This window comes from Pelodiscus sinensis, chromosome 7, assembly GCF_049634645.1.
Source record: "Pelodiscus sinensis isolate JC-2024 chromosome 7, ASM4963464v1, whole genome shotgun sequence".
NCBI classification, from domain to species: Eukaryota; Metazoa; Chordata; order Testudines; family Trionychidae; genus Pelodiscus; species Pelodiscus sinensis.
The window spans coordinates 11144380-11168072 of NC_134717.1; the positions used below are offsets into that span (position 1 = coordinate 11144380).

A 23693-nucleotide genomic window follows, 5' to 3' on the forward strand; every position below is an offset into this window, starting at 1 on the left:
TCAAAATAGCGCTTTTTTTAAGGGGCGCCATGATGCACATATGCAAATGAAGCACGGGAAATTCAAATCCCAGCTTCATTTGCCATTTCGAAGTGTCTAATTTACATCCCTCTGTCGAAAGAGGGATATAATCTAGACACTCCCCTATAGAGTCTCCTTTTTTGAAATGTGACTCCTCCTATCTTATTACCCACTAATACAGATATCGACACTAAGTGCAAACATTTACCTTGAAGCCCAGATAGCACTTTTCAGCAAAAACTCATTGCAGGAATAAAATATTCTCAGCTGATATAGTAGGGTCAATATATACTTTGCTATGCCCATTATCAGGGCTTGACAAGCAGCGGTGAGCCCTGCTCGCTAGCCACGCGGTTTGGCATGCTGCGCATGCGCAGACCGCGCGCTGTGGCACCGTGCCAGCTTAAAATCTACTCGCCCCGGGAGAGTAGATTGACTAATTTGTCAAGCCCTGCCCATTATTATACATTTCAGACATTCAGGATTCTTGGCTGTAGATGCTGTGCAGAATGTGCCTAGCAGATTTCCTCTTTCTTATTTTTTATAAGAAAAATATCAGTAGTAGCCTAAAATTTGTTGCTGTGTCAACACAAAGACACCAGCTTTTGGTTAGGATTTCTGCTGTTATTGGATCAGTTTTTAAAAAGGGGGCAAAAAACCCTCAGAGAATTTAAAGCAGAGGACAGTTTAAAAGGTGAAGTTCTTCAGCATGTATAGTTGTTCGTTGTTCCAGTCTGGTAAAGGAAACATCTTAATAAAGGACATGTTTGTTTATAGATCTGCAGAGGGCTTTCCAAATGACCTGAGAATTTCTATGTGCAGCCAGCTTTATCACAGAGGGAAGCAAAGAAAACTCTGCCCTGACAGTGATTTAAAGCAGAAGGGCAAGCAAAGTAGCAATAGAGCAGCCGAGCCTTTGATTCCTCACACCAATCCTCCTTGCTAAAGGTTGCAAAGGTTCTGAAACACCTTCAGGAACATCGTTTTTTAGCCACAATGTGGCTCACACACTGCTGGGTGCTGGAGAGCTACGGTACAATCAATAGAATTTCGATAGTCACTGTAGTTAGCCAAAGCAGACACATAAAACACAGAGTTTGTGGACAGTTTTCCACTGTTGTCTTAGTATAGCATCAGCTTTTCCCAACGTACCCCGAGTGGCAATCAACAGAACCGCCCTTGTTGGGTTTTATGCCTGGTCTCCTCTAGCCTACATGTCTCAGTAAGAAGAGCTTTCTCTTTTTTCCTTCTTTTGTCATAGGACTCAGCTTTATTGTGACACAATCAAAGGCTGTTAAGAGTGTTCTTTACAGCACTTTCCTGTTTAGTGAGCAAGGTATGTGTCAATAATCAGGCTCTCGGATGAACTACTGGAAACTCACTTCTTATGCTACCTTTTCTAGGGAGATCCCTAGATGGGTTCCCTGCCTCAGAAGGCAAATGCTGTAGATAGATAGGCCTTGGATACTCAAGTGATAGGTACGAGATCAACACAGCCCTGCAAATCCGTAGATACCTACTTTATATCTGTGGGTATCTGCATCAGTGGATGTGGATGCGGATTTCCACAGTTCACTTTTGTGGCTATGGATGCAGATGCAAATATACATTTTGTATTCGTGCAGGGTTCTAGAGATCGATACCCACAGATTGGTTCATGGCGTATTTTTAAAAACAAATAATTGATTTATCTGAAAGTTGGGGTAAATTTAGGGTTGCTGAAAACAAGTGAGTATCAGCACTGGTCCAAGCCAAGCACAGAGTGGGCAGTTGCTGTACAGTGCTTCCTCCACACTCTACCCCACCAGTGTCTGCAGTGGTTTTGTGGAAACATCCAAATGCCTAGGCTTCACTTTTCCATGTGACTGGTTCTGGTTTCCAACCTAAGTCATAGCAGTGGGAGGCTGCTGGATTAAGCACTTCACAAGCCAGATCATTTTCTTTCCCTCCTGCTCATCTTTAACAGATGGGACTATCTAAGGCCTTCTTTGGGAAGAGTTTCCCCCCTTCCTCCAAAACAAATCCAGTACCTCAGATTTATTTGCCAAAACCGCCTAGGTACAAGTGACATTCCTGTTTCTCAGACACTGTCATTAACAGCTCTCTGTCAACTCAAAGGAGAAGCAGTTGCACCTGCCACTGAAAATATTTCTCAGACTCAAAGTACCTTGCTCAACACGCAATGCGGGAGGTCTGGCTGCAGTCCCTTGAGTTTGTAGGCAACAGATCCAATAGTTATGGAATAGATAAATGGAGACTCCAATCCAATGGTGCTCCTCCACCAAAGCCTCCCACTGCAGCTGTGGGGTTAGGAGACAGCATAGAGGGTCCAGCATCTTAAAGGCTTTCAGTTACTGTAAATGGAGCATCAAGCTAGCCAATGTGTGGTTTCTGAAAGTCATGATTCAGCTCCCTGTAAATAACGCTGGGATTCTTAACTGCTTACCCCCAGGAGGAAGTTGCTTTTAAAGGCATATTTTATAAAGCCAGACAGTTTTCACAAATGTGCATCAGCAAATTAATTACAGCTTCAGTTTCCCCACTGGAAACAGGCTCATGTTTCTCAGACAAGATTGCTAAATAAATGGATTCTTCTCTTCACCACAAACACTCTGCTTTCTCTGGCGTGCCACAGAAACTCCTGCGTTAGCAGACGTGCCGGCGTATCTCTCAAAGACCGACGCTGCAAAACAGGAACTTCTTTTATTTTACTAGCCACCTCATTTGACCTGAAGACTCCTAAGGAACATTCACACAATCCATTATTGTGCTTGGAACCAAACTCATGACTTCAAAATATTACAAGCCATAGGGCAGAAATCACCAACCAGTAGATCGAGATCTACAAGCCTTTGACAGGTGATCCTGATTGGTCTGGCTGGGAAGCTGTCAAGCACCAGCACTTTATCTGTTCCTCTCAGCACTGCCATGCTGCTCCTGCCCTCTGCCTTGGAGGTGCCCCTCAGCCCTGGGAGCCTCCTGCTTGCTATGCAGAGCATGGGAAGAAGAGGAAGGGGGTGCTGATGTCAGAGTGCCCTTCCACAGAGCACAGAAGATCAGGGATGGAGAATTTGCTGGCTGCTTTTGGGAGTGGTGCAGGGCCACGATAGGGGTGAGCCTGCCGTAGCCTCTGGCACCACCACCCAGAAGCCACCTGTAGTTAGCGATGTCCAGCTGGAGTCCACATTCCCAGTTCTGAACCCCTCCTGCCCCCAAACCTCTGCCCCCAGCCTGATAAAAGTGAGTGAGAATGGGGGAGGGAGGAAGGAGTAGGCAGGGCGGGGCCTTGGGGAAGGGGCAGGAAGGAGGCGGAGCAAGGGTATTTGGGTCTGAGGTAGATGTTGGATTGAATTTACATTTAAAAGTGATCTTGCGCTTAAAAATGCTGGAGACCACTGCCATAGGGTATCTGCATGTCAAATGCAACTCTCCTCTCCTGTACCCGATATTGGTAAGTATAGTTGTCAAGGAGGGACAGACAGAATGCAGTGTCTATTTTAGGCATGTGTGTGCAATTTGTGTGTGCAAGTTGGTTGTTTGCACATGATTGAGTTTCAGACCTGGCTATGCCCATGCACAAATTAGCAAATATATATATTGCCATAAACCGGAGCCCAATTTCAGGTTCGCAGCAAAACATCTGAAACCTAGGAATACAGCATGGTATTTGCATTACATAGCAAAAAGGTCCGTACTCTTCCAGCCCCATCTGCTTCACACACATGTAAAACAGCCAAGAAGTCATTATTGTACAGAAGAAAATGTCCATGGGGAAGTATTGCAGGACCCTGGGCTCTAGAAATAAACCAAGGAATGATACTGCTCATTAGGAAAGTGTGTCCCTTCCAAACTGGGAATGTAATCTCAGACTGAGAGAAGGTGTATTTTAATGCACCTCCTAGCTAATAAAGTATCATGGTGCAGAGTATTAATGTTTTGAGGGTTTTTTTTAAAAACTTTGTTTGGTTTGGAATCGAGTCTATTAGTGCTGGTTTGAATAATCAAAAAGATTAATGGGTTTCCAACCATTAAAAAAGAGACACTTTCTTCTGTTCCATCCCTGAAATTAAATGATCTCAGACCCTTTAAGTCTGCATAAGACTAGGAAATGAAATGTTCTCCCTGAATTTGCCCTTAAACGCCCCAGATTACTGACTGGAAACTTCCATTAAATTCCCTTGAATAAAGCTATCCAGATGACCTGTGTGCTTGACAAACCCCACTGTAGGCAATAGAGTAATCCAGACATATAAAAGCCCCAATTATGCATCTCTGTGGGATTCAGCACCAACTTCTGTATCTGAGACTGGAGAGACGCAGAGGCAGTTTGCTAAATAGGAGTTGGGGTGCACAGGGCTGCTTAGGGACCCCAACATGCTATACCTAACACAGTTGTAGGGCCTGATCTGTGCACCCACAGCTCCAGGAAAGTCAAAGAGGCAAGTGCTTTGCACTTCGGGAAGTCCTGCTTTGCGTGTGCTGCACGAACTTCAGCCGTGCACGGATCTGAGTTGCAGTCATGTCCTGCTGTTACTTTAAACATTTGACAGAACACCTTCTTGTCCTCATTTCACCCCCTCCCCCCACTTGCCTGAATTCTTTATGAGCAAAGAAGGGGCAGCCAGAAGGCTCCCCACCCCCAGCTTTTCCTTTTCACACTGGTGGCAAGAGCACAGAACAAATTAGAAGAATTGGCAAGGGGAGACGCAGCTCTCAGTGCTGCTGCTGCTTTGGAGTGCAAAGTAACTTGTTCACAGGAACACATGCCGCTTTGCTTTGGGGAGGATCTGGGTACCTAAGGGGCTGTCACAATCAGATTAACAGACATTAGAAATCAAAAAGACCCCCTGGGCCATCAGGATATGCACACGACACACATGGCTATGGAGGCTGGTGCAGGATTGTTCCCTGCATCTGTACTTTGTTCAGTTTAACAAGAGCAGCACTCTCTGCAGGAACTTTTGCCCCAAATCTATCCTGTGTTTTCCTTTGATTAATTTCAGCCCATGGTTCTACAGGCGCCACTTCCATTATGCCCAAGGAGCGTTCAACTGCACACTCTGCCCCCGGATCTTTTCCCCAGTCTCACCACCACCACCACCACTCTGCCTCTTCCCAGGCCACTCCCTACCCCTTTTCTCCCTACCTCACCTCTTCCCTCCTGCCCCCTCCACCTCTTCCCTCCCTGTTCCTCCTGCACACTGAAGAACAGCTGATCAGAGCAGGTGGGAGGGAGGGGAAGGAGTTGATCGATGGGACCACCAGTAGATTGAAGGCACTGGGGGAAGGAAGAGAGCTGACTCCCAGTGGGTGCTGATGAGCACCCACAGAGCCAGCACCGAGGCATAATTCTTTGTAATATTCCCCGCTCATAATCTAGTTGTTATTTACATTTCTCCAAAAGGAAATGAGGACTCATGGTCCCTTGTAGCCTTAATCATGATAATCTATAGAGCTCTGCAAATCTGCTTTATATCCACGGGTATTTGCAACTGTGGATGTGGATATTCATGGCATTTTTGCATATACAGATGTAGATACAAAATTTTGTATCTAGAGCCCTGCATAACCGTGGATATCTGCTTTATATCTGCAGTCATGACTCATGTTTGCGGATACAGATGTGAATGTGAATACAAAATTTTGTATCTGCGCAGGGCTCTACTCATCTAGTCTGACCTGTACAGGCCACGGTACCTCCCGAGTCCATTCCTGTAAGGGGCTCATAACCTCTGAGTTACTGGTATCTTCAGATCATGTCTTCAAGTTACACAGACTCTGCCATTTACACTAGTTTAAACCTGCACATGATCCCTGCCCCACACTGCAGAGGAAAGCAAATAAACTGGTTTCTGCCAATCTGACCTGGGGGAGGGAATTTTTCCCCCACCCCAAACATGGCCATCTGTTTGACTCTGAGCATTTAGCAAGACTAAACAGACTTAAAGTGTGGTGCCAAAAAAAAGGACAAAATACTCCAGCTGATGCTTCACCAGTGCCAAGTGCAGCAGAATTACCTCCCATTTCTTAAATATGATGCTCCTGTTAATACATCCTTGAGTGGCAATTGTCTTTTTTCTCAGCAGCACCACACGGTGGACTCAGATTTAAATGAGTAGTTCACTGTAATCCTTACATAATTTTTGGCAGTATTTCTGCCTACCACGTTACTCCCCATATTCTTTATGGGCATTTGATGTTTTCCTTCTAAGTGTAGTACTTTGCACTTGTCTTTATTGACTTTCCATCTACCTTCATACCTCACTGGTCTAATACTCCACCAGAAGCTGTTTTAGTCACAAGCAGCTGATGACCAGGCTGGAAATTAGATCTGTAAGAGTATGAGGTGTAAATAAATATATCATGGAGGAGCCAGGAAACGAATATTTGGGAAGAGAGGAAGGCGACGGAGAAACTTTGAGGCTTTGAACACTGGGAAAATAGAGACCTTGATGTTTGGAAAATAGTTTTGGTTAGAAACAGCATCTGCTTAGGCAAACAAATGAAACCATTTCCCACTGAACAATTTCCATGACTCAGATGAGCCACAAGCTTTAACCTTTGTCTATGTTCCAAGGGTGCCAAAAACTGGGTCTTATGCAACTCACGTCAATTAGCATGCACTGTACTTTGGGTAGCAACAGTTACTCTGCTAGAAGTCTCAGAATGGGCAGAGAGACAGACAGTTCAGAAGCAGAGGGAGTTTTCAAAAGGAGGAGGGTATTAGTGTTCATGGTTGCTGCTCCACCATGGTCCAGCAAAGGGAACATGGAAGGAAGGCTGGTATGGACATCTCAGCTGGTTTTAGGAGGCGAATGGGAACAGTGGTTTCCATGTTTAATGAAGGTTACTATGTAACCAGCAACTTAAGAATCCTGAGGTAAAAATTTTCTGATGGACTAACTGGGTACAGATCCCTGACTTCAGTGGACTTCTCCCATTTACCCTTGCAGAGAATTGACTCATCTTTGCTCGCCCACCAGACTGTATTGAAAAAAACCAAGGCACTAAAAGGCAAATTTGTAGAGCATGCCTTTTGGTAAAATTAGTCTTCAGGTACATTATAACTTTCAGCAGAGACACCCGTTCCAGGAATCCTGCCTTTGCATTGATTTCAATGGCTTATTATATCTAAAGAGGGAGCACAGATTTATATCTAAAGAGGGAGATGAGTCCCTCAGTGATTGTCATTCGAAAAGAAAAAGTCACTCATTTCATTTCCAAATATTTCTCATTTTTTATGGCTGAAAAATATTTACATCAGAAATGCAGAACCGTGAAATTGACATTAGTGAAAGACTCATCTATGCTAAAGGAATGAATCCCACCTTTTATCCCACACTTTATCCCAGTCTTTATCCCACAGTGTCCTACATTTGGGAATTGAGAGAGATGCACCTGCCTGCACATTGTTTTCAAGATGCCAGCTATCAGAAATCTGTGGCTGTGAAAGTGACACAGTTTGCTCACTTGTTTGGATATTTTCAGGGGACATGAGGACTTCACCTAAAACATGTGGCTTCAGAAACTGCTGTCCCATAAAGCCCACTGAGACTTATCTCAGGGTAGAGTAGATTTCTGCAACAGCTACAACCAATAGATGTGGAGGTTACATGTGCATGAAGAGGGGTAATTCTCCATCCCATCCTTGGATCAAAACAAGATGCAACTCCAAACCCAGATCCCAACTGCAAGACTCCAGATCCCAACATTCCTGAATTTGGGGGTCCAAACTTCATGACTCAAGTCCATTTAAGAAAAAAAAAGTCAGCAGGAACCTTGCTCTCCCAAAGCAAAGGCACTTAATGCCCCTTAGCTGGACGTCATTATGAGGGATCATCCCTAGAGCAAAGTGATTCTTTCTGGGTGAAATCCCAAACCATGGAAAACTCAACAGGTTCCACATTGATAGAAACCTAAGAGTGTGGGCCAAATTTGCAAAAGGTGCACAAGGTTTTGATTTGGTCTTGGAAGGAGTTAGGTTTTCATTCAAAAAACAAGACAAACTTTGTAGCGTAGGCTGCAACACATTGAAAACCAGCGACCAATTGACAGAATGTTTCCATTCCTACTGTAGCCAAGAATTTCAGTCCTTTTTGCTTTAATTCTGTAAGTGTTTAATGCCTCATTAGCATGCGTTAGCAACAGCAAAAGGTCTGATGAAGGACAAGTGGGGGACACCTATGAAAAAGAAGCAGCTGTGGCAGCGTTTTCTACAGTTGGGTTTCCTAGGAAAGGCTGCCAGATTTCAGAAGGATTACAAAAGTGGCATCTATAGAGATATGGGTTTTCTGTGTGAGGTAAAACAAAGGATAAACAGGGAATAGTTTCCCTTCTATGCAGAGAGTGGAAACCCTGCCAAGTAAGTTTTGGTCCATTTGGGAAGAACAAGCAGTCGATTACTGTTTTACTTTAAGCTGCACACATCAAGATCATGCCATTTCAGAGAGTAATGCTGAGGTGTTACTCTTCCAGACACACAGAGGAGCAGGTTAAAATAAATTATGAACTGAAACAAGAGCAGAAATATGATTAGCTTTTCTAATGCAAAAATAATTACAGTAGTGATGGCATAGTGCTTCTAATCTGAAAGGAGAACTAAGCACTTTATAACCTAACATACAAAACCACATCCAAAGTTAATTTTTCCTACAAATGGAATGCAGCCACTTCTGGGATGAAACATGGCAACCACTTAACAGAATGCAGCTACATGGCATATTGGTTTTGGCCATAAAGTGAAAACTCCTGGCCCCATTTGAAACTTCAGGGAGTTTACATAGGCAAAAGGTAATCACCAGAAGAGATGAAATACCCTATTTCTTATAAAAGGTAACATAGGCTGCCGGCTGCCCAGGACTACAAGATTTACATTTCATCAGAAAGAAGATACCTCTAGCAAACCCAGTGACAACATGAAATGTGCAAGGAGACTTAAATCTACATAGGCAAAAAACATATTGTGAGAATTTTGTGTTCATTAGTCCCATCCAATTCTCCACACATAGCACAGAAAAATAAACCCATGTGCTAGTAGTACAGCAGCATGTGAGTAATTGCACTGCCTGTTTTCAAGGCTAGCCCTCAGCCAATTTACTGACTGGGCGGTCAAATGTTATTGTTAGAAGTCCGATAAAGCTGACCTCAACCCACTCTTCTGCTGGACTGAGTGCCAAGTTACTGTTGTTCTCTGCTGGGGAAGGCAGCTGGAGTTGCTAGCTGGCATTCCAGATAAGGATGTGAAATTGCGGTTAATTGACTAGTCGAGTAGTCGATGGAATTTCCATCGACTAATTGATAGGCACTTCCGCATTCCTCCTTTGAAATGTACAAGAGCCCCGAGGGCTCTTGTACATTTCAAAGGAGGAATGCGGAACTCCATGTGCAGCCTGGGGCCAGTGGAAAGTCCCACTGACTTTGGGCTGCACATGGGTGCCTGCTTAGAAATGTACAAGAATCCCTAGCAGGGGCTCTTGTGAATTTCAAAGCCATCGAGCTTGGGTAGATGGGGGACTTAAAAGTTCCCCGCTGATCCTGGGCTCCATGCTGTGCTGCATGCCGCACCGAGTCTGTGGGCAGCTGGGGACTCACCAGCTGACATTAGGTTCCACACCACTGCCCCTTTAAAACGCTGCATTTCCCCAGAACCTGGGGTCAGCTGGGGAGTCTGCAGCTGACCCCAGGCTCCACAGAGCTCTGGCATTTTACAGTGGCACAGTTGTGCGGCACTGACACTTTGAAGTACCCTTTCTTTCCCCACCTTTGCTGCCTCTAATAGAGGGTGTAGGGGTTAGTGGAGAAAAATCTCTAGAACTGTCATTGAGTGTATCACTCTCCTCGATTTAAGCATATTTAATATTTAGTGCTTCCTCATTCATTAAATCCAATCCTCATTAATCTCTGGAGAGCAGGCCTTTGAGAATCCCAGGGCTGTGCATGGCCATCTGGCAGAAGCTGGCACTCACCCAGGCTACGTCTACAATGGCCCCTTTTCCGAAAGGGGCATGCTAATTTTACAGGTCGTAATAGGGAAATCCGCGGGGGATTTAAATATCCCCCGCGGCATTTAAAAAAAAATGTCCGCCGCTTTTTTCCAGCTTTTAGAAAAGCCGGAAAAGAGCGTCTACACTGGCCCCGATCCTCCGGAAAAAAGCCTTTTTCCGGAGGATCTCTTATTCCTACTTTGAAGTAAGAGATCCTCCGGAAAAGGGCTTTTTTCCGGAGGATCGGGGCCAGTGTAGACGCTCTTTAAAGCGGCGGACATTTTTATTTAAATGCCGCGGGGGATATTTAAATCCCCCGCGGATTTCCCTATTATGACCTGTAAAATTAGCATGCCCCTTTCGGAAAAGGGGCCAGTGTAGACGTAGCCCCAGTGCCTAGAGAGCTTCCGTTTCCAGCTGGAAATCCTGTGCGAAAGGCCTCTAGTGGAACTTCCAGGTCCAGCCCAGGCCAAACGCACTGGAACATTTTAGTCGTAGAGATTTGTGGCTATGGGGCTGCAGGTCAAAAGTCTGAACCTTTGTGATGCCTGGATGCAGTTGAGCTGATGACCAGCAATCCTGGCCAATGTGGGAGATGAGTATGGGGCCTTGGCTCTGCCACCTGCCTGGTCCCCTTTCCAAGTCCTGTTATTTATGGGCAAGCAAGAGCAAGGAGTCCATGCTCTGCTTAGGATGCTGGTTGCTGTGGTGAATGTACCCTGCATAGCTGCACATGGGGAGACTTTTTCTCCAACCCTTAATAACTGCACCAGGGCTTCTTCTAGTTGCATAACCAAGGGAAGCTTCTCCAGCTAGCAAAGCCATCTAGGGAACCTGATGCTAGCCTAGAGCTATGTGTGAATCATTTTCTTCCTGCATGCAAACTCCAGTATGAGACTCGGTCAACAACCGAAGCAAAATCCACAGTCATCTTGATTTCTGGAGCCACTTTGCTGGGAACCGGAGAGGCGGAGCCTCTAGCAGCACGCAGCTGCCAAACCCAGAGGTTCATCTTTGTTCTATTTAACACAAAAGCTAGGGCTAGACACAGGGTGGTGTCTGATTTGTGCAGCACTGCACTGCACACCCCGGGCAGCTAAATTAATTCCAGTTGTCCCTTCGCACTTACATACAATAGACAGAGAAAGCAAAACTGAGAGGGGAAGAGAGAGAAAACCTACGTTGTTATTCTACCAAGCCAGAGTACGTGCATCCCACAGGAACACAGAGTGCTGTCAAGCACAAGAGGAGACGGAACAAGTTTACAGAGACAGAGGCAGAGAAGGAAAGGTTAAGGGGTCAAAAGGAAAAATAAAGACAAAAATAGGGAGGAGATATGGCGAGCCAAGAAAATGCTGCTGGGTTTTTACTGCACCTTGTTCAAATTGGTCTCTGTCACCCCTATGGTGCAAGATCTAAATAAATTAATGGAGATTGCCTATCTCCTAGAACTGGAAGGGAGCTTGAAAGGTCATAGAGTCTAGTCCCCTGCCTTCACAGCAGGACCAAGTACCATCCCTGACAAATTTTTGCCCCAAATCCCTAAATGGCCTCCGCAAGGATTGAACTCACAACCCTGGGTTTAGCAGGCCACTGAGCTATCCCTCCCCCAATGGAGATTACCATTCCCCAAAGTGGAAATTCTGGCATGAAATATTCCTTTATTTTCTTTACTGTCTGAAACTGCAACCTCTATGAAATTTCATAGGCCACACAGAGCACATGCTACACTAGCATGATCAGGCAGGACGTCCTATGCTACTAACACTCCGCATACAGGATCTCAGCTCAGATACAAGAATCCCTTTGGCCTCTGTGACTTTCAGTACGAAAGGCTGCAAAAGGACATAAAGCAGAGTTGTGCAGATGCTGATTTTCGGTTCACTAGCAGTTCCAAAACATTCAGTTTGGATCAACCAAAATATTGTGTTTAATCCAAAATGAAATGTTTCCGTTTTGAGGTTTTTAATTTTTTTGTAAAATTGAAAACACTAAAAAAAGAAAAGTCACTTTGAATCAAAACGTTCTGATTTTTTTTTTCCAAGTTTCGCCACCCCATCCAAACCAATTTGGAAAAATCAGCATGAAATCACAAAACATTTCTAGTAACCCGACTCTGCATTTTGTGGCAAAAAGAGTACCAGCCGAAAAGTTCTGCCCCGCACTAGTAAAGCAAAAGGTGGAAGAAAAAGAAAAGGTGCACTCAGTTACTATAGTGACAAGTGCAGAAAAAATACCTGAATCAGATACGTACAGATTAGATGGATGACATTTTTCTAAAGGCTGGTTTTGTTCCCCCAGCAATAACAACCTTTACTTCCCTATTTAGATTTTAAAAAAATACATTAATTGGGAAGTACTCCAAACCCATTCTCCTGCAGTCTTTTCTTCAACCCAAGAAACAGAAGCAAATGACAGCAGCCTCCCAAGACACCATTTCCTGATTACGTCAAGAATAAATGCTACCCTACAGCTGAAGGGCCACTTTATCACATTAGACTGATGCTGCAACACACATTATACACACCCTTGAGAGGTCTACACTGTATATACAACAGAAGGCAGTGTGATCAGTGCTACTTGAAAGGCTCTCCATTGAAGAGTACAGTAATTACTCATTTAACATGTGCCCGCTTAACACGTTTTTGCAATAGCACGATTTTTTTTTTAGGGAACTTTTTCGACTAACATGACCATCCCCGAAATAACATGAAAATAATCAAGTGGCGGACTACTTCGTGTGGTGGTATAAGTTGATGTAAACAGTGGTAATACACATGAGCAGATGAATACACATGGTCACAGCGCTCCTCCACTCACTCATGTGTTTATCTTCATGTTTTAACAAACCACGGCGACTTGTGTTGCTAGATAGCTAATGTTGATGTTGACGACCAAGCACCAACAAAAAATTGACTTTGCCAGCACCACCTGAAACACAACCCCCACATTTTCCATTATTTTTAATGGGAAAATTGACCCCGCATAGCACGTTTTTGCTTAGCATGAACATTGTCAGAAATGCATCTATATTGTTAAATGAGGAATTACTGTAATAGCAACAGCTCTAAAATAGGTGGAGGTCTTACCTAGACTGCAACCACCATCACATTTTTGTAACATACTCATGTGACTGAGGCTAGGTCTATACTGGACCCAGAAAGGTCGTCTTAAGGTACGCAGCTCCAGCTACATAAATAATCTAGCTGGTGTCGGTACAAATGGAATAAGATGCTTAGTTATCACCATTCCAGTTTACACGACCCATCAATTGCTAAACTGGGGACTGAAGATGGGATCCCTCTGCTTTAGTTTGGCCTTTGCCTGGACACATCATGTAGGGATCGCGCTTTGCAATCAGATGAGTGTCTCCATGGGCTCAATTATGTGCAGCTGTTCGAAACTGAGCACTAATGAGTTGGTCCTTTTCACATTGTAGCTCTGTGTTTCTAATGATTTACCAGAGAAGAGTTCCAAAAAGTATGCCCTCTTTTGGGGGCAAGAGGAAACCAGACACACTAGAAGTAAACCAGAAACAGGACAGAACAGAAACTAGATGGAAGAAAAATAAAAACAGAAGAAAAACAAGCTGTAACTGAGAAAAAATGACAAATGGTCTGGTTGCACTTTATAGACTAACAAAACACGTAGATAGTATCATGAGCTTTCATGGGCACAACCCACTTCTTCAGATGACCGGAGTTATGAGTTTGGGATGTGTACACTCAAAATAAATAGAAGAAGAGGGGAAGGAGAGGGAAGAAAGAGAGAGGAGGGTGGGAGACAGGGCATCAGTAAGTATCTGGAGAATGGGTACTTAAACTGAAGCAGATAAAAATCAAAGTCAATAGATAGATTCCCATGTCAGGAAGGATACTACACAGAGACCTGTTAGCACCTTCAATGGTTGTTAAATTGGTAGTGTCCCAACCAACTTTCATCACCATTCAGTCCATTAGCATGTGAATTGAATTTGCAAATGAACTGTAATTCCAATGCTGCCCTGTGGATCTAGCTTGTAGAGCTGCTTTGTGACAAGACAGCTACTTGGAGATCTGTCAGAGTGTGATTTGGAAGGTTGAAATATTCCCCAACAGATTTCTGTACATTTCCTACATCGACTGATTCCGCAAATGCGCTCGAGCTGACATTAGCTGGCGCACAGCCCGGGGTCCGCCCCAGCCCGGCCCGGCTAGTGCGCGCGCCAGGCCGTACAGGGCCCCACGGCCGTGGTGGGAAGGGCGCTGCGGGAGCTGGGCGCGTGGCGCCTGATGGCAGCTGTAAGGGATGCCGCACACCCTTTACAGCTGCTATCAGGCACCCCCCATCGGTTGGTGCCCTGGGCAGCTGCCTGGCTCACCCATGCCTCAGTCCGGCCCTGCTCCCAGCACCACGGGTGTGAGGGCCTCGGTGTCCCTGGGGTTGTGGGGAGGATAGGGAGGAAGAAGCAGGAGGGGGAGAAGGAGTGGGAGGAGGAGCGGTAGCTGGGGAGGCAGCAGGGGCTGCAGTAGTAGGAGGCAGCAAGCTCTGCCCCAGGGTCAATGACCACCTGGGGGGCACGGAATATCCTGCCCCCCAAGATGCAGTCCACAGCATCAAAATAGGGGCAGGGGGCTCTGTCTGCCCCTGGTTTGGAGCTGCCCCCTGTGGCCCTGGCATATGCCTGCCTCAGCTCCTTGATTTTCATGCGAACCTGCTCCTGGGTTCTCATGTGGCCTTTGGAGGCCAGGCTGCAGCCATTCGCCTGTAGATGGTTGCGTTCCTCTGTTTAGTGTGGAGATCATGGACATTGGAGGCATCCCCCAAAACTTGAATTAGGCCCCTGATCTCTGCACTGGACCAGGCAGGTGCCCGCTTTTTCCGGCCCCTGGCAGACTCCTGGGAGCTGGCAGACTGGGCCTGGGGAGCGGTGGAGGGCTGGCTGGCACTGGCTGCCTGGCTCATGCTGAGGCCACTGGGTCAGGTCCAGCAACTGTTGGCTCTGGGCTGGCAGGCTTGGAGCTGGCACAGGCACTGTGGCCAGAGTCTACCCCTTTAAGTACTTCGGGGTAGGAGAGGAGTATTCTTGGTTTTGCCACCAGGGCACCCTGGGAAGCGCTGGAGGCCCCTTATTTCGATATAAGCATCTACACAGTGCTTTTTTTGAAATAACAATTTCGAAATTGGTGCTATTCCTCATGGAATGAGGTTTACCAATTTTGAAACAAGCCCTCTGCTATTTTGATTTAATTTTGAAATAGCGGTTTGGCTGTGTAGACGCTGGTAAAGTTATTTCGAAATAAGGGCTGTTATTTCGAAATAACTTCGCTGTGTAGACATACCCTAACAGACTAACTCGGCTATCCCCTGAAGCTTGAGAAAAAAATGGACAGTCCAAGAAAAAGGAAGTGAACCTTTAAGTGGGCTCTTGTACTTGAAAAAGACTAATGTAAGCAAAATGCACAGTACTTCTAAACACTTTCTTTAAAAGTCTTAACACAGAAAGAGCACACAGTCTGAGAGTCCTTGGACACTTAACATATAGAGTACCTCATACACAGTATGTATACTGACAGATATACACTGGCCTGTAATTACTGAAAGTTTGTATAAAAGGAAAAAAACAACGCAAAAGAAGTGGTTAGAGACCAAGAGGCATCTTTTAAAAATGGGAAGTCAAATCCTCTTCAGGAATATAAAGAAGAACATACACCAGCTTAAAATCATAACTAGGCACCCCGCTCCGCCCCCAAAAAAAGAATTTGAAGAGCAACCTAGATGCATGGTGAAACAGGATCAACAATTAAATGTGCTACAAAGAGCAAGAGCAACCTGACTCTGAGTGAAACTAACAACTGGCTGCTGCTTATCACTGTCCAAATCAAACCAGTCCACTGAAGTGCAACTCAAGCCTATATTTCCTTACACTAATCCATTTGACAACAGGAAATGGACCATGTTCAGCCTAATGGTTCTAGCTCAGTTAGAAAGGGAATAAGACAGGGTTAGTAAGCCCCCAGTTTGGTTCACTTTCTCACCAAATATGTATGTAGAGTCCACACAAATCCTTATCGAAGCCAAAACACTTCACGTGACAGGGGAGGAAAAATAAGGCTTAAGCATACAAAGAAGTAATATGTATACAAAGCTGATGCTTTGGGTTAGCTTTTAAAATGGTCACATTAAACAAGACAGAACCCCTCATTCCTTAATTCAGAACTCACATGTGAAGAGCTTATGAATCCAAGATTAGCATAGAACAAGTCTTATTGGGGTTTTGTTGAAACAAAAGACAGGACTATGCAGCACTTTAAAGACTAACAGGATGGTTTATTAGGTGATGAGCTTTCGTGGGTTATCACCCATAAGTCATCTCATCACTTAATAAACCATCCTGTTAGTCTTTAAAGTGCTGCATAGTCCTGTCTTGTTTCAGCAAGACCAGACTAACACGGCTACATCTCTATTATTATTGGGGTTTTCTTTCACTTAATTTGTTTCCTAATCTAGATCTTGTCCTTATTCAGCTGAATTTTTCATTTACCATATGAAATGCTTTGAATGGGTGTTTTGGTTACGGATATCGATCAGACATGAAAATAAAGTTAAGATGGAATTGCATAGCTGAATTAAGGTTACTATAGGGTCATCGACTTAGGGATCATCGCAATGATCTAGTCTCACCTACTGTCCATTCTAGAACATAGAATAGGCGTGGGGAACCTCCGGCCCCCTGCTTAATTTCATCCAGCCTGCAGTAAGACTCCATCCCGCAGGCCAGAAGCCCTGAGCCTTTTTTCCTGCCCACTGGGCTGGAGCTGAGAGTGCTGGCATGTGGTGATCAGGAAAACTCTGCATGCTGCCTTCCCCTGCTGGTGCTGCTTCTGCCGCTCCCATTGGCCAGGAACTGGGACACACCGTCTGCTTCTGGAAGCCCCGCTATGAGACGGAGAATTGCCTGAGGTAAGCGACTGACACCCCCACCAAGACTCCAAACTCCTGCCCTGAGTAAGAAGAGCCCTTGCCTGAACCCCTACCCTCTCATCCCCTGCCCCACCCCAGAGCCCAAACTGCCTCCCAAACCCCAACCCTCTGCCCCAGCCCATAACCCACCCCCCCACCTTAATTCCCTCCCAGAGGCCAAACCTCAACCCTCTGCCCTGAGCCCCCTCCCACATGCTACACCCAAACTCCTGCCCAGACCCTACCCCCCCATTCCAACCCCTGGCCCTGAACCCTTCTGAGCTACTGCTTCAAAACTGGTTGGACACCATGGATCCAGAGTGATGATGATAATAAGCATTAAAAACCACAAACGTTCTGAAATGGATATAAAGCTGTATGTTTTGAATAGCATAAGCTAACATCTCAGTATTGGGGGTAAGGCAGAAACTGTTCCTCAATACAGGTTATCCCATAACTACTACTGTAGGATTCCTTGCACCTTCTTCCCCTGAGGCCTCTGGAGCTGGTCAGAGATAAGACGATGGACTGGATGGACCTTTAGTGTGATTCCCAATGTCAATTCCTACTACTGCTGGTACCAAGATTGCTCAATAATATTCTGACAAAGTAGGAAGCATAGTAAGTAACTCCCAGCTTTAATCACCAAACTGAGCCTCAAAATATTTCATGCCATTTGGGCGCTTCTACCCAAAACTCTAACTTCAACCCCCTGTAATCACTGCAGAATTACATTTACTGAGAGAATCGAGACTGCATATGAACTTCAGTAGCATCAATGAAAGAGGCTGCATTTTTTTATCCCACAGCTGCATGATTCATCTTTTTAGCATGACATCTGTAGCCACCACACAATCATAACATTGCACAACACTTGAAACAACATTTTGTCCAAATCAAAAGACTATTTTTATCTTCTATATACATGTCGCTAGAAAAAAAACAAAACGGCTACCAGTTATCTCCAAGTTTTAAAATTAATGCCCTGCATTAACTTTAGGATTCTGCTTATCCTCTTTTGCAAGAACTAAAAAGGGGGGGAAAATGTTGACATGACAAAAACATCGGGAGTGTGGTTTCGGCTTCATTCCTATATGAATGCCTTTTTAACTAGGCACAGTGTCCTGTTCTGACATGCACTACATTTGCTTTGGAAAGATCCCAGACGACAAAGTCATCAGACTGAAAGTATAAACATGCTCTCCCCTCCTTTCCCCTCAAAAATCCCAAACTAATAAACCACACCCTAAAAGTTATTACATAAAATGTTTACAGTAGCTATGATTCTTTTTTAAGCTTACCAGAATTCTAGGCTGAAATTTCCAAACATAATTTTCAAACTAAAATTAGCTCACTCTGCAAAAGTGGCCTAATTTTCAGAGATATTAGACACTCAAATCTGTCTGGAATTAACTTATTTAGGTAACTCGCTTTCAGTGCATGTGAGGAGGGGTGACTGATGAGAGGAGACACAAAGTCCACCAACCACAGTGACACCCCTCCCCCCAGCCCTGGGAAGGTCCAAGACAACCCCCCCCATCTCCCCCCCTCCCCGAACAAAGGATTAAAAACTGGACCCCTCCCTCACCACAGTCACTACCTCTCCCTGCCCTTGCTCCACCCTTGCCCCTTTCCCCTCCCACATACAAATGTTGGGGGGAGGGGGGGAGACTTTTCTTTCCATTTACCTTTTTAACTTCATTTTTCTAGAGGACAGTGCCAAGGACTAATAAAAACACAGGAAAATCTAATAAAACATATGAATAGACTCTAAGGCCAGAAGGAATCAATGTGATCATCGAGTAAGACCTTCTGTACAACGCAGGGCAGAGAACTTTTCTGAAATAATTCCTATTTAAACTGGAGCAAGCCTTTTAGCCAAAGCAGCCAATCTTACTTTAAGAATTGACAGTAATGGAAAATTCACCACAACTCTTGGTAAATTTTTCCCTCGGTTAATTTCCCTTTACAGTTAAAAATGTACGCCTTGTTTCCAGTCTGAATTTGTCTGGCCTCACCTTCCTGCCACTGGATCTTGTTATGTGTGTGTCCAGTAGACTACAGAGCCCATTATTAAATATTTGTTCCTCGGGGAGGTATTTACAGACTGTAACTGACTCACCACTTAACTCGATGTTTCCCAAACAGTACATCTTAACCCACCAGTGGATCACGGCAAATGTCTAGGCAAGTCTCCTGTCCCCCCCCTCCCATATCTCTCCCCACACTGTGCAGCCCACCCACGGGGTGTTAATGATGGAGAAGTGGTGAAGCTAAATATAGGGGAGTGGTGTTGCAGCCTGGCCCAGCCAGCCCTCCATCCTGACAAGAGACCCTGCGGGCCAGCTCCCAGTGCCTGCAGGGTTTTAGTTAGGTGTTTTTTTTAGTCATGTAATGATCTTCAAAAAGCGAATTCTCTCCAGGACAAAGAGCGCCTAGAGGACTGTTCTCTACTGGCTGGGGTTTTGTTGTAGTCTGCCTTTCACTCTTACTTAGAGGGTGACCTTACACTACAGGGTATAAAAGGAGCCCTATCAGAGCTCGTTATCTACAGAGGATGGGAACCTGTGAACAAGGCACTGGAGGGAGAGCAGAGGACTTGGGACAGAGTGCTAGGAACGTGAACAGGACATAATTCTGTGGGGGTGGGGGGTTAGTATGGTGTTTGAATGAGAAAATTAAAAATAGCAGCTACACATGCATGCATAATATACAGACAATGGGAGGTTCTCCCAAAAAGAAAAAAGCTGTTGGTGGGTCACCTTAGTAAAAGTTTGAACCATTGTTTTGATCTTTTCCTTCCTAAGATAAACAGACAGCTCTTTGGGTCTCACACTAAATCATGTGTTTTACAATCCAGCACATTGAAATAACAGGGATAGTCTGAACAGAGTAAAGTGCTGAGTAGTCCCAGGAATTCAGTGGGTTAGATATACAAAGATGTTGGTATGTGAGTTAAAAAACCCAAATAAATCCAAGATCCCCAAAGGTGACTCAGAGCAGACGACAGGGATGGATCCATTTTAGAGGCACCAAACTTATTTGTGAGCGACAACATAAGCTTTGCATATTCTTAGCCTGCCAATAGTACTGGATCCTGCCACAGGAATAAGTCAGACACCACATGGAAGAACTCAAAGCCAGCTTTCACACTTCGATCTGAGAAAGCTGCCCAAGAGACCATAGCCATCCCTCTCGGCCTTTAAATAGAAAACTTAGAAAAGCAACAGTGTAAAGACATTATTGCTAACTACTTTAGCAAGGGAGTCCTGGCTCTACAACTGAGCAAGATCAGGGAATCTCTGTGCACTGGAGAAGACCCAAAATAGCATTAGCAGAGCCTAAATATAAAGAAAATGTAAGAACATAAGAATGGTCCTACTAGGTCAAACCAAAGGTCCATCTAGCCCAGTATCCTGTCTGCTGACAGTGGCAAATACCAGATACCCCAGAGGGAGTGAACAGAACAAGTAATCATCAAGTGATCCCTCTCCTGTCATAAGAACATAAGAACGGCCGTACTGAGTCAGACCAAAGGTTCTTCTAGCCCAGTATCCTGTCTATCGACAGTGGCCAGCATCAGGTGCCCCAGAGAGGCTGGACCGAAGACAATGATCAAGCGATTTGTCTCCTGCCATCTCTCTCCAGTCTCTGAAAAACAGAGGCCAAGGACACCATTTTATCCTCTGGCTAATAGCCTTTTATGGACCTAACCTCCATGAAATTATCTAGCTTCTCTTTAAACTCTATTATAGTCCTAGCCTTCACAGCCTCCTCTGGCAAGGAGTTCCACAGGTTGACTACACGCTGTGTGAAGAAGAACTTTCTTTTATTCGTTTTAAACCTGCTACCCATTAATGTCATCCATTTCCAGCCCCTGACAAACAGAGGCAAGAGGCACCATTCCTAACCATCCTGGCTAATTGCCATTGATGGACCTAACCTCCATAAATTTATCTAGTTCTTTTTTGAACTCTATTAAAATCGTGATCTTCACAACATCCTCTCGCAAAGAGTTACACAGGTTGATTGTGTGTTGCATGAAGTAAAACTTCCTTTTTTTGTTTTAAACTTGTTACCTATTAATTTCATTTCTCAACTCCTAGCTCTTATGTTATGGGAACAAGTAAATAACTTTCTCTTATTCACTTATTCCACACCAGTCATGATTTTATAGACCTCTATCATCAGGGCTCGCCAGCCGCATTGTCCGGCGATCTGCACATGAACAGATCGCCCGAACCCGGCTCTTCTGGGTTACGATCTACTTGCCACAGGTGAGTAGATTGTATTATTTGTTGAGCCCTGTCTATCATATCTCCCCTTAGTCTCCTCTTTTCTAATCTCTCATCATATGGCAACCGTTCCAAAACCCTAATCATTTTTGTTTCCATTTTCTGAACTAAGATACCTTTTCTGAGATGAGGCGACTGCATTTGTACGTAGCATTCAAGATGTGGGCGAACCATGGATTTATACAGAGGCAATAAGATATTCTCTGTCTTATTCCCTATCCCTTTTTTAATGATTCCTAACATTCGGTTTGCTTTTTTGACTCCTACTGCACATTGAGTGGATGTTTTCGGAGAACTATCCATAGTAACTCCAACATCTCTCTTAAGTGATTATAGCTAAATTAATCCCCATCATATTGTATATATAGTTGAGATTATTTTTTCCAATGTGTATTACTTTGCACTTATCAATATTACATTTCATTTGCCATTTTGTTGACCAATCACCTAGTTTTGTGAGATCCTTTTGCAGTTCTTCACAATCTGCTTTGATCTTAACTATCTTGAGCAGTTTAGTGTCATCTGAAAATTTTGCCACCTCGCTGTTTACCTTTTTCTCCAGATCATTTATAAATAAGTTGAATAGGCTCGCTATGCTCATCCGCTACACTCTCTGGTAGCTTTCTCTGGGAAGGGGGGCAGGAGCAGGCTGGAGGTAGGTGTCTGGCCTGGGGGGAATGTACATGAAGAGGCTGTGAGTGTGGGGTCATGGTGGAAGGGATGAGTGAGGGGGCTGGGGATGTGAGGTCTCGGCAGGATGCGAACGGCCTGCGGGTGCGGAGTCCTAAGAGGGTGGTGACTGAAGTGGCTGCGGGTGTGGGGTTTCGGCAGGACGGTAAGTGAGGGGTCTGGGGGTGCCCAGAAGCAGGGCCAGAAGTGTCTGGATGAGAGGCAGCAGGGGATGGGGGAGTAGGAGAGCATGCTGAGTGCTCTGCAGCTGTCCCCCACCAAGGCTCTGCTGGCTCCCGGTGGAGATGGCCTGGTTGCAGGAGCCAGAGCCCAGCAGCAGGTGGTGAAACAGGAAGCTGGAGCTGCTTCCACCAGAGCCCTGAAGTGCAGTGAGGAGCTGCTGCCACCCCCTGGCCCTCCTGCAGGGAAGCCAGGAACCTAGCGTGCCCCCCAGGAGGGGCCAAGAGACCTTTGCCTGCCAGAGCCAGAGCCCCAGCCCCGCCCATCCCAGCCTCACTCCTGGAGAGGGCAGGAGATTCACCCCAGCCCCAGTAGTGAAAAGTTCCCATTCTGCTGTGAGCCACGAATGCTGCTTCCCCTTCTGACTCTGCCGAAGCTGTGGGGGGTGAGGAACGCAGAGGATATAATGATGTCATTCTGTCGTCCCGCGGGAAAATGTTTTTGTAGAGAGAGAGGGGGACTAAATCCACAGGATCCCCCTAGTCCACACGCTTGTTGACTCCCTCAGAGAACTCTCGCATATTAGTAAGGCATGATTTCCCTTTACAGAAACCATGCTGACTTTTCCCCAACAAATAATGTTCATCTATGTGTCTGACAATTCTATTCTTAACTATAGTTTCAATTAATTTGCTTGGTACTGACCTTAGACTTACCAATCTGTAATTGCCATGATCATCTCTAGAGCCTTTGTAAATATTGTCATCACATTAGCTACCTTCCAGCCATCAGGTACAGAAGTTGATTTAAAGGATAGATTACAACCCACAGTTAATAGTTCCACAATTTTATGTATGCGTTGACTCGGGTGAATGCCATCTAGTCCTGGTGACTTGTTACTGTTAATTTTATCAATTTGTTCCAAAACCTCCGCTAATGATACCTCAATCTGGGACAATTACTCAATTTATCACCTAAAAAGAATGGCTCAGGTATGGGAATGTCCCTAACATCCTCAGCAGTGAAGACCAAAGCAAATAATTCATTTAGTTTCTCCACAATGATCTTATTGTCTTTGAGTACTCCTTTAGCATCTCGATCATCCAGTGGCTCCACTGGTGGTTTAGCAGTCTTCTTACTTCTGATGCACTTAAAAAAATGTTTTGCTTTACTATGTTTTTACACTTAATTTGACAGAGTTTATGCTCCTTTCCATTTTCCTCACCAGGATTTAACTTCCAATTTTTAAATGATGCCCTTTTTATCTCTGACTGCTTCTTTTACTTAGCTGTTAAGCCACAGTAGCACATATTTGGTTGTTTTACTGTGTTTTTTTCACTTAGGGTATACATTGAAGTTGGGCCTCTATTATGGTGTCTTTGAAAAGTCTTCATGCAGCTTGCAGGGAGTTTACTTTTGACACTGTACTTTTTAATTTCTGTTTAACCAACCTCCTCATTTTTGTGTAGTTTTCCTTTCTGAAATGAAATGCCATAGTGCTGAAGTGTTTTTCCCACCTTTATAATCCTGACCAGACTCTCCGCAGTATTGCCATTCCCAAACGTTAAAAAATCTTGCATCTAAGTGGTTTTTACCAATGAAA

At 44.8% G+C, this 23693-nt stretch overlaps 1 protein-coding gene across 3 annotated transcripts in view; it reads right to left on the reverse strand.

Annotated features, from left to right (window-relative positions):
* Nucleotides 1–23693, reverse strand: part of ITGB5 (integrin subunit beta 5) — a 123254-nt gene that overhangs the window by 11929 nt on the left and 87632 nt on the right. The window lies entirely within an intron of this gene.